This window comes from Wyeomyia smithii, chromosome 3 (genome assembly GCF_029784165.1).
Source record: "Wyeomyia smithii strain HCP4-BCI-WySm-NY-G18 chromosome 3, ASM2978416v1, whole genome shotgun sequence".
Lineage (NCBI taxonomy): Eukaryota > Metazoa > Arthropoda > Insecta > Diptera > Culicidae > Wyeomyia > Wyeomyia smithii.
In genome coordinates this window covers 128,443,659-128,455,725 of record NC_073696.1, presented here as the reverse complement: position 1 = coordinate 128,455,725, position 12,067 = coordinate 128,443,659, and the positions used below count along the sequence as shown (strand labels likewise).

Here is a 12,067-nt window from a genome sequence, read left to right as displayed (position 1 = left end):
GCGGATTGATTATCCTCGTAGAAGATAGTTGGCTTTCTGCAGTCGAGTCCGAGGTCCTCTAAAAGACGAGTCAGCCACAGCTGATGACACGCTGCAACACACAAAGCATTCAGCTCCGCTTCGGTGGACGAGAGGGACACTGTTTTCTGCTTCCGAGTGATCCAGCCAATGGTGCACCCCAGCACCTTGAACACACAACCACTAATCGATTTACGATCTGATGTGTCATTCACCCAATCGGCGTCTGAATATACCTTCAGAACCACTGCAACTTCATCCGTTTGGTATACTAGACACAGTTCAAGATAAGGGCACTCTTGAAATGTACCGAAGTACTCTCTCCAGGTGGACCCAATGATCATTTGTTGGGCAACTTTGGTACTGGCTGAAATAATTGACAGCTGACGCCAAATCTGGTCTTGTTGTTAACGACGCATAAGTCAGACAGCCGACCAACTCCCTGTACGGCTGCCTCGTTCGCCTCTCTTCAGTTTTCTTCTCAAGCTTAAGCCGCACTTCCAACGGTGTCGATGCAGGCTTGCATTCGTTCATGCTGAACCTACAAAGCAGGCCTTCCAAAAAATGCCTCTGACTGATCTTTGTTATCCTTGCCTTAACATCGCGATCGATGCGCATTCCGAGGAAACATCGAATCTCACCACCGTCGGTCATCTGGAACTCCGTTGCTAAAGATTGCTTTACAGCTTCGACTACTTGAAGGGTGGACTCCGCAACCACTACGTCGTCAACATAAATAACAAGGATTACCGTATCCTTTCCAATTTGCTTCACATACAAACACTGGTCGTTTGCGCTGCTAATAAACCCCAGTCGTTTCACTATGAAGCCATCGAAACGGTCGTTCCATGCCTTCGAGGCTTGCTTTAGGCCATACAACGATTTGTCCAATCGGCACACCAAATCACCAGAACGTTTGAACCCCTCGGGTTGTACCATGTATAACTCCTCGTCGAGTTTCCCGTTTAGGAAAGCCGTGACCACGTCCATTTGGTGGACCACCATGTTCCTATTATTGGCCAAAGCAAGCACCGTTCACAGTGTATCAAGCTTAGCGACGGGCGAGTAAGTTTCCGTGTAGTCGAAGCCATATTTCTGACTAAAGCCCCTTGCCACCAGCCGAGCTCTATAGCGATCGGGTTCGCCGTTCAGTCCCCGCTTAATGCGAAACACCCACTTATTTGTTATAGCCGAACGTCCTGATGGTAACTTCTCCAAGTGCCAGGTTTTGTTCTTTAAAAGGGAGTCCATTTCGTCCATCATGGCAGCCTCCCATTTACACCAATCATCCCGCTTTTTAGCTTCAGCAACAGTCGTTGGCAGGTTCTCGACGTAGTTCATCGCGTTAAGCGCGTACCCAGCGTATTCCACCTCGAAGTCGTCATGCCACGCAGGGGCACTTCGATGCCGTTGCGGTCTTCTTTCATCTACTTCCTAATTTGAGACAGGTTCTGTCGTATCGTCGTCATCGAAACTTCCAAATTCATCGCTCGATGCATCAGAATCTGGATCATTGGTTTCTTCCTCGACATAACTGTTTTCAGGACTTTCTCGGACTAATGGGACTCTAACAAAACCGTTACTTGATTTACTTCCTTTCGGTTCAATTATCTTTTCTTCGATACAATGCACGTCACGCGCGTGAACTATCTTCTTTGCTCTAGGGTCCCATACGCGCTAACCGTTATGCGTGTATCCCACAAAAATTCCCTTCCATGCCTTTGCATCTAACTTTTTGCGATGCTCCCTCGGTATATGCACGAACATAGTATAACCGGACACGCGCAGCTTGCTGACGTCAGGTTTCCGACCTTCCCAGAGCTCGAATGGCGTTACATTAGAATGCAGCGCAGCTGAAGGGCTGCGATTAACCAGGTAGGCTGCAGTCTGAACAGCCTGTCCCCAAAACCTTGTCTATTTGCGAATCCTGCAGCATAGATCTCGCTTTCTCGACCAAAGTGCGGTTCATCCGCCCACTGACGCCGTTTTGTTCCGGAGTGTAAGGAACCGTCCACTCGACCTGAATGCCCTTTGCTTTACAAAAGCATTCAAACTCTTTGCTTCTGTATTCTCCGCCGTTGTTACAGCGAAGGCGGCTTACCCGCTGCTCGAACTTAGCCGTCACGTAAGCCTCGTATTGCCGAAAACACTCGAAAACTTCGTTCTTGGTCGCGATAATAAACGCCATGGTAAAATGACTCCAGTCGTTTATGAAAGTAACAAAATATTTTACCCCGTTAAGGCCAACCGGCGTCACTAGCCCGCATACATCGGAGTGTATCAACTCCAGCACCCGCGACGAACGTTTCGATTCACGTACCGCGAACGGTTTCCAGGTCTGTTTCCCGGTCACACACGGTTCCCACACGACGATTTGTCTGTCTGCATTACCGCTGAATGGTTTCAAGCCAACAACCATCTGATCCCGAACCAGCCTCTCAATGCTTTTTTATTCAAGTGGCCGAACCGAAGGTGCCACAGTTCCAAATCTTTCGAGATTCTTCCTTCCGCATGACATGAGTGATTCACTTGCGACGCGCTTATCCGTAAAGAAATCTAGCTGATACAGTTTTCCATATCGTGAGCCACACGCGACGAGCTCTGATCCATTATGGATCCACACTTTGCCGTTTTGATACGTCACTTTCATCCCGATTTGGTCGACTCTCATTACGGAGAAAAGATTGCAACGCAGCTCCGGTACGTAAAGCACGTTGTTTACACAACACTCGGTGAATTTACCTCTAACGAGGGCCAACACTTTTACTGTTCCCGAGTGCTTCGCTAAAATTGTCTCTCCGCTCTCCCGCATAAACAAATACCATACACGAATTGTTTCCCGTATAGTATCTTAACCATTTATAAAACAGTCACATAACCATTTAAATACCATATCAGCTTCAGTTTTGACCATCTAGTTTATAGTAAACTGAGAAAAAACCATTTGGTGAACTAGGCGTTGTTACCATTCAAAAACAGCGATTTTCCCGAACATATATTTTTCGATATTATACACGATATGGTAAACTAATAATCCAAAATTGTGTACTAAAACTATTCTTCAAATAGTAAGAATATGTTATTTTGCAGTAGTTTCCAGTTGGTTTTAAAAATAGTTTATTTGATACGGCACGATACAATTCATGTTTAACTGAGCCAAGTACATTTTGTTTTTAATTCTAAATTAGCAGGAAAAAGAGGGAGGCACATTTTTTATATCTCTTAAAAGGGATTAAGGGTGAGAGGAGGGGAGTTACAATTTTCATTTTAACTATATTAAGTTATAGAATTTATTTATTTGTAGATGGCTAGCAGTGATGTTCAATTTGAGCAGTTTTATCTGAGGTGTCTGCGTGAACATAAAGATGCCGAGTCTTCGTCTTAGTGTCTCCAGCATGGTGTGTCATTTTCTTTCAGTTTGTGACGGGAATTGTAATCTAACAAATAGATAAAAAATTCAAATTTTAATGTCAGCATTTTTTATAAACCCGTATAGCTGTGTCATGTACTGGAGATCACCGCTTCCCAGAATGTCTCTAACGGGTACGTTCGGTTGTTTTTCTCGGGCCCGAAGGGAATCTATAAGCTCGGACCTAACACCACAGAATTCGGCACACGACCAAACAACATGCTCGATATCATGGTAGCCATCGCCACAAACGCAGTGATTACTGTCTACAAGCCCTATACGAAAGAGATGCGTGTTTAACGTGTAGTGATTAGACATAAGTCTGGACATCACGCGAATGAAGTCCCGACCTACATCCGACCCCTTGAACCATGCTTTCGTCGATACCTTAGGAAAAATGGAATGTAGCCACCGTCCCAGTTCATCTGAATTCCATGATGATTGCCAACTGTTGAGTGTCTTCTGACGCAAAATGCTATAAAATTCACCATAAGCAATTGGTCTGTCATAAATATCGCCATCAATAGCACCCACCTTAGCTAAAGAGTCAGCCTTTTCATTACCCGGAATCGAGCAATGAGAAGGGACCCACGCTAAAGTAACCCGGTAATTTTTATCTGTTAAAGCACTTAAAAACCGCCGTATTTTCCCCAGGAAATACGGGGTGTGCTTCACAGGCTTCATCGATCGCAGAGCCTCAATGGCACTGAGACTATCTGTGAAGATGAAGTAGTGTTCTATGGGTAGGGTTTCGATGATTCCAAGAGAGTACTGAATAGCAGCAAGTTCTGCGACGTACACGGAAGCAGGAGCATCGTGTTTGTAGGAGTCGGTAAAATTTTCGTGGAACACACCGAAGCCAGTGGACTCATCTAGATTAGATCCGTCAGTGTAAAACCTTTCATCATAACTAACATGTTTAAACTTATTGGAAAAAATCTTAGGGATCTCTTGGGGTCGCAATTGATCCGGGATACCAGAAATGTCTTGTTTCATGGTGGTGTCGAAGAATATAGCATTATTAGAAGTATCTAAATGTGCGACATTGGAGGAATGAAGAAGGATATAGTCAAATTATAAAGTCATAAATCTGGATTGAGATTGAAGGTCGACCAACCTCTCGAAATTTTGAATTACTAATGGGTTCATAACTCTGCATCGAATTAGCAACCGGTAAGAGAGATTCCAAAACGATGTTTCAACGGAAGAATACCCGCTAACACTTCAAGACTCATCGTATGGGTCGACTGCATGCAACCCAAGGCAATACGCAAACAACGATATTGTATTCTCTCTAATTTTATAATGTGCGTGTTCGCGGCGGAGCGAAAGCAGAAACAGCCGTACTAAAGAACTGACAATATCGTTGTTTGGTATAACCTTAGAAGGTCTCCTGGGTGGGCACCCCACCAAGTTCCGGTAATCGTACGAGAAAAATTGATACTCTGTTGGCATTTTCGTGTCAGATACCTAATATGACAAGCCCAGGTGCATTTAGAGTCGAACCAGACCCCGAGATATTTAGCGACTAAAACCTGAGTGATCGTTTTACCCGTTAGTAGAAGCTGCAGCTGAGCTGGGTTATGCTTCCTAGAAAAAACGGCCAGCTCAGTTTTCTCCGGAGAGAATTCGATACCCAGCTTAAGAGCCCATTCAGACAAATTGTCTAAGGTATCTTGCAATGGTCCTTGCAGATCGTTAGCTCCGCTTCCAGTAATGGATACAACGCTATCGTCTGCAAGTTGCCGTAGCGTACATGAATTTGTAAGACATTTATCGATGTCATTGACGTAAAAATTATATAAGAGAGGGCTTAAACATGAGCCCTGGGGAAGACCCATGTAACTAATTCGGGAAGTTGTCGAATCACCATGTGAGAAATACATATGCTTTTCTGACAACAAATTGAGCAAAAAATTATTTAAATTTGGTGAAAGTCCCTGCAAATGAAGTTTCTCGGTTAAAACTTCTACAGAGACACAGTCAAAAGCCCCCTTAATGTCCAAGAATGCAGAAGCCATCTGCTCTTTTCGAGCAAAGGCGAGTTGAATTTCAGTAGAAAGCAACGCTAGGTAATCGTTCGTTCCTTTGCCCCGGCGGAAGCCAAATTGAGTATCTGAAAGTTAACCATTTGTTTCGACCCATTTGTCTAACCGTAAGAGGATCATTTTCTCCATTAATTTCTGGAGACAGGAGAGCATAGCAATCGGCCTATAAGAATTGTGATCAGAGGCAGGTTTTCCGGATTTTCGAATAGCAATGACTTTTACCTCCCTCCAGTCGTGCGGAACAATGTTTAGCTCAAGAAACTTGTTGAACAAGTCCAACAAGCGTCTTTTTGCAGAGTCGGGTAGATTCTTCAACAAGTTGAATTTAATTCTATCCAACCCTGCAGCATTATTGTTGAACGAGAGGAGAGCCATTGAAAATTCCAACATCGAAAATGGAGGCTCTTCCGTAGCTACTAAAAACGCGTCGCGAAAGGTCTTCTGTTCGGGGTTAGAGTCCGGACAGACCTTTTTGGCGAAATCGAGTATCCAGCGCTCTGAATACTCCTCGGACTCATTCGAAACGTTACGATTCCGCATGCGTCTGGTGGTATCCCAAAGAGTGCTCATCGCTGTTTCCCTCGACAACGCGTTCACAAACCGCCGCCAGTATCCGCGTTTTTTTGCTTTTATCAAGCTCTTCATTTGTCTATCCAGTACATCGTACTTTCGGAGCAAATCGATAGTGCCTTGTTCTCGGAAGGCCAAATACACCGAGGACCTCCGCGCGTACAGGTCTGAGCAATCTTTGTCCCACCACTTGGAGGGAGGGCGCCGTCGAATCGTTACTCCGGGTATCGGTTTCGTCTGAGCTTGGGTCGCGGCGTCGATGATCAAGCCAGAAAGGAATGCGTATTCTTCCTCCGGAGGAAGTTCCACGTGGGACTCGAATTCTTGCGATATTATGGTCTCATAGGACTTCCAATCAATGTTACGTGTGAGGTCATACGCAATATTGATTGGATCCGTTGGAGTTGACCCATTAGCAATTGAAAAAACGATTGGTAGGTGATCACTACCGTGGGGATCATTGATTACTTTCCACTGGCAATCTAACGCTAGTGATGTCGAGCAAAGGGATAGGTCAAGCACGCTTTCACGTGCTGGAGGATTAGGTACACGTGTCGCTTCCCCAGTATTCAAAAGTGTCATATTGAAGTCGTCGATTAAGTTACTGATTAAAGCAGATCGGTTGTCATCGTACAGCGACCCCCATAGCGAACAGTGAGAATTAAAATCTCCCAATATCAAAAAAGACGCGGGAAGCAACTCTGCTATATCAGTGAGATGCCTCTGTTCAATCCGCGTGGATGGAGGGAGATATAACGAAACAAGGCATAGGTCTTTTCCATTCATATTCGTTTGAATGGCAACGACTTCAATATTCGAGATCGAGGGGAGGTCGATTCTGAAGAAGGAATAGCACTTTTTTATCCCTAAAAGTACCCCTCCACCGTGTGAGTCTCGATCTCGACGAATAATGTTACAATTGTGGAAATTGAGTTGATCGTTTGAATTGAGAAAGGTTTCACAAAGCGCAAATGCGTCACAATTGTATGTATTTATCAAATGAGAAAATAGATCGAATTTGGGGATGATACTTCTGCAATCCCACTGTAATACAGTGATAAAATTCCTAACCTCTTTCGCCGTATTAGTCATCGAAAGATATGATAGCTGAAATGAGGGGTCAAATTGCTGTGAGTTGCTTCAAAAAGGTTTTTACTGTAGGGAGAAGGGCAAGAAGAATGTTTTGAAGGGGATCTGGTATGTTGAATGTTTCAAATATCCAGTCCACAATATCAGAAAATTTTATGAACCCTGTTTCTTTTTTATCTTCTGATCGAGAAATGGGTGCACGAGGGGTTTTTGGTGCCCCAGGAAGCGGTGGGTACTCCTGGTTTGATTTAAAATTGAAACCGAGAGGTACTTGCTTCGGTTTTTCTTCACCGCTTCCTTTTTGTGTTGGCTTATTAGTCATTCCGCTAGGGGTTATCTTGCGACCTTTGCGAGAAAGATTAGGAGAGTTGATCATTCTCCTTTTCCTAGACCCTTCTGGCATGGCATAAGAACATCCTTCGACGGGATCGTCAGATGTACTCTCATCGGTTGGCAAAAAGGAAAAGATGTTTCCTGTCGAGGGTGGCTCGGCCCTCTTAAGCATTTCTGCAAAAGAGTGCTTTGGTCGTTCCTTGAGGGAACGCTTAATTTTTTCCTCGCGCTGTTTGTACGCGGAACACGCCGAAAGGTCATGCCGAGTTCCCTCGCAGTAAAGACACTTTTCAGTATCCTCACTGCAAGCGGTCTCAGCATGATTGCCTCCGCACTTGCTGCAGCGTGCCTTGTTGCAGCAGTAGGTGGCTGTATGACCTAACTGCTTGCAGTTTTGGCAATGTATGACCCGCGGTACGAACAGGCAACAGGCAGACAAACCCTGTCCAAAGAGATGTAGTTCGGCAGTGCGGATCCGGCGAATGTTACACGGAAGGAGTCCGAAGGGAGGAATTTCTTTTTCCCTTCTTCGATGGATACTGAATGCAATTGCTTGACATCCAGTATCTTCACATCTTGAATCAGGGGGTTCTTGAAGCAGCCAACCCCGTGACGCAAAATGTCATCGACCGTGAGGCTTCCTTCGGTAACCACACCGTCGATCTCCACGTCCTTGGCAGGGATGTACACGCGGTACTCCCTTGTAAAGAGCTCGTAGCTAGCAATCTCGTTTGCTTGCTTCAAGCTACTCACGACAACTCGCAGTTTGTTCGGCTTCACCATCGTAATCTCGGTTACGGCCGAAAACTGTTTTGCCAAGTCTTTGCCTATTTGAATTATATTCAAAGGTTTTTTTATGGGCCGGAAGTAAACAACGTAGGGACCGCTAGCGGCATCTGGGTAAACTTTTACCCGTATTCCCGGTACCCTTGGTACGGGGCTAGGTAGCGGGGATGGTACAGGGGAAGGTAAGGAAGAACTGCTGGGGGAAATTTCAATTTCTTCCCCATTTGTTTCCACATCCAGGAAAAGTTGCACCTGCATGTCGTCCATTTTGCGGGAGCGTTACGCTCTACCGCACACAAACGAAAAATATTCGAATGTGGGGGGGGGGGGGGAACAAGTAGTTGATATTAAATTTTAAAAACAATTTTTCAAACTACAATGGATCAAAAGAAAAAAAAGACAGTAATACTAATACTAATAACAATAGTAATAATATTAATAATAATAATAATTATAATTATAATAATAATAACAATAATAATAATATTAATAATAATAAAATTGATAGTAATATATTAATAATAATGATAAAAAATCTAAAGTGAATACTTCACCGAACGTCTAAGTCACGACCTCACGGCTGATAGTAGGATCAATCGAGTGTCTCCGCAGAACAAACAATGACGATCCAGCTTCGTGTTGTGACACAGTGGCCGTATCTTACACGCGACCTTTAAGATGCCACTTGTAGTTGACTTCCACTCGCTCGATCGTATGGTGGTCCGTGCTGCTAGCGGGGTAACAGCGGTGCGGGAGAATTGTTCTTGCTGATATATCAGCTGCGTATCAGATCACTGGCGGGGTAGCCTGCCCCTACCAGTGTGCAGAAGATGTTTCTGCCGATATACTGCAGACTATTGTTATCGCACAGCACAAGAACTAATCGAAAAAAAAACACCCGTACGATAACTCGTGTATTGTTATTTTGCGAATCACACGAGAAAAACAATTTGCGTCTAATCGAGACGAAAGCAAAACAACGAGTGAGTAGTTTCCAGTTGTTCAGGTATCATTTCATGAATGGTATATTTATATTGATTTATATTCTGATAATCGTTCGTGGAATAGTCGTGATATTGTTTTGAATATAAAGACTGTTAGAGGCGATTTCTATATTTTTTTGCAAAATCATGTTTTTGTTTTCCAGCTGCAGATATCATCACTTGCCAGCCATCTTACACATTTCTCTTTGTGACTGGTCATATTTGTATTCTTCCAGACTGCGAGGGGCGCTGTTTTGCATTCGTCGTCGTGCAATGTGGACTTCAACATCGTTCTGCTCGGAGATACTGGATAGAAAAAAGGATTGTATAAATACTAAAGCCGAAAGATTTGTGACCAATTTGATTACCTTTCATTATAGTTTGACAAACACCTGCGACTACACCGTTTACTGGATTTCTTCGTTTTTCGATGGAGCTTCAACCGTTGAAGGTGTGGCGGACAAACAGTGCTCACTATCCTATGTGGGGATACTGAATATAAATAGTTTAAGTCATTCAGTTTAGTACAGTAATAACTGATGAGGGACATTATCACGAACAGTTACCATACTACATTAAGTACAGCTAAAATCCTTACCGCTTCAGCAATGGTTTTTGATTATGCGGGCTTCGCTACGGCAATTTCCACTGGAGATGCTAATGGCTCGAGTTTGTCGAATAGCACCCGATCATTTACAAGATGATCCGATCAGCCGGAATCGATGAACCATTTCAACCGGTCTATTGTGTTTGGTAAAACTTCACCGGTCAATCCCACAAAACATGTACCTGCTTTTTTACCTAAATACGCTCTAGATTTCCGTTTTACATTTTTGGTTTCATTTCCTTCTTTTTCGTGCAATTCGCCAGCTTGTGGCCTTCTTGCTTGCATCCAAAGCATTTAAAGATTTTCTTTTTCTTCTTTTGCTTTCTGCAGGAAAATGCAGCAGAATCACTTTTAGGGGTGCTGGATTCATCACCTATTCCCTTGCGCTTAACCTCTTCATCAAGCAACCGGCATTTAACGAACTCAATGCTAAGTTTATCTTCCGGCATGGTCTCGATGGCCGTTATCACGGTCGAAAATGATGGTCCCAACGTAATAAGCAGATGACAAATAATGTCAAGCTCCTCCATCTCCGCCCCGGTTGCACGATACTCCCTAACGAGCCGGTCGAAGCATAAAAAATGTTCATGAAGCGAACCGTCCTCGAACTTCAGACCCAGCATTCGACGCTTTAAATGCATTCGACTTGCGATGCTCCGCCGCTCGAATACACGTTTGAGCGCATCCCAAATTTCCTTAGGGGTCTTCTTTTCCTGGACGTATTCAAGTTGAGTGTCATTAATCCGGGAGATCAACAGTGATCGACACTTCCGGTCCTGCCTACGTCGCTTCTCTCGCAGTTTCTGCTTCCCGTCTTTCTGTTGCTGCGTGTCGCTGGTTGGTCTTGCATTTCCAAAATTTCCTCGGCTTCCATCTCCACACACTCAAACAGGTCATGCTCCTCAAGCAGCACCTGTGTGCGGAGCTTCCACGCCATGAAATTACCACCGTCGAACATATAAACGCGTTCCGTTTTTCCATCGTTATCCATCGCGAAAATACTATTTTCCATTCACGGGATGTCCGAAACACTGGGCCTATAACCTAACAGAGTTATGGAAGGCCAACGAAATAAAATAACTTGGTAAAACGATAGTATAAACTCAAAAAAACGTGTTTAATATCTTTTAGGTTACAGAATAGGAATGAGAGAAAGAAATTTCATTTGACAGCTTATGCTGCTATTCACTATGCAGTGTTGCCCGTGTGAATAAGGACCAGTAGGTAGCAGGGTTGTACACTTAACACGTTGAACAACTTTTCGAAACATTTTCATACACCGGATCTGTGAAAATTAAAATTCGAAATATTAATCATGTTTTTAAACTACTTAAGATGAACGATTGCAGATTTAATTCAAGAAAAGCAAGAGGAATAAGTTGAAATTATGTCTAGTTCAAATAAATCCAGAATCAATTCAAGATTCATTGAGTAACCAATATCAAGTAACTAATTATAATTGTAACCCAGAACTTGAAAATCCTAGGTATTGAAATTTCCTTCATTAAATATTTTTGGCGACAATGGCAAACGTCGTGCCGAAAAATTAAAATGTTTATTATGAGGTTATTTTGAACGAGAAGACGAATAATTAGAAGCCACTTGACACATCCTGTCAGAGAGGTCTATTGGGTTATTTCGGGGCTGCCAAGTATACAGATTTTTCTGTATTATACAGATTTTTTGACCACGATATAGAAATGATACAGAATACAGAATTCATACAGAATTTTGATTTTTAATACAGATTTGTACAGAATTTCAAAGTGTTCAAACTAAAGAACTGGTAGTTTGGCGTTTCCCAAATAGCCGCAAAACTGCCCGATTCACATAAGGCAATTAACGAATGGCGTTCAGTGCGTCTTGAACTGTCCTACAGATCAGACGTTTTTTCGGTTGCTTGTGGACTGGTCTTTGACTGCCTATAGCTTCAAAGTTTGTGTTTTGTCAGTGTGTCTTTTAAAGACTACCTGAAAGTTATTTCCCATCAGTCTTTCTCAAGACTACCTACTTTTGAATTTAACATTTGTTTTAACTTTTTTCGTATCACCTGAAATGGCTGGACGGAAAAAGAAACCTCGCATCGCTGCGGGGAGGAAAAGAGAGGCATCTCTTTCTGACACTTCGAGTGTCTGTAGTGACAATCCTTTTGATATTTTGCCTGAGCAAGAAGCTGGTGAAATGGAAGTTACCAATAATGAAACTATACAAAATATAAAATCTT

The 12,067-nt window shown here is 43.3% G+C and overlaps 1 long non-coding RNA gene across 1 annotated transcript; it reads right to left on the bottom strand.

The window, feature by feature from the left end:
- Window positions 1-9,422: 9,422 nt before the first annotated feature.
- On the bottom strand, window positions 9,423-10,993 carry LOC129729915 (uncharacterized). The gene is made up of 3 exons (XR_008728761.1): window positions 9,835-10,993; window positions 9,605-9,728; window positions 9,423-9,542 (listed from the first exon to the last, which is right to left on the bottom strand). It is a non-coding gene; the product is annotated as an uncharacterized LOC129729915 (long non-coding RNA).
- Window positions 10,994-12,067: the final 1,074 nt, after the last annotated feature.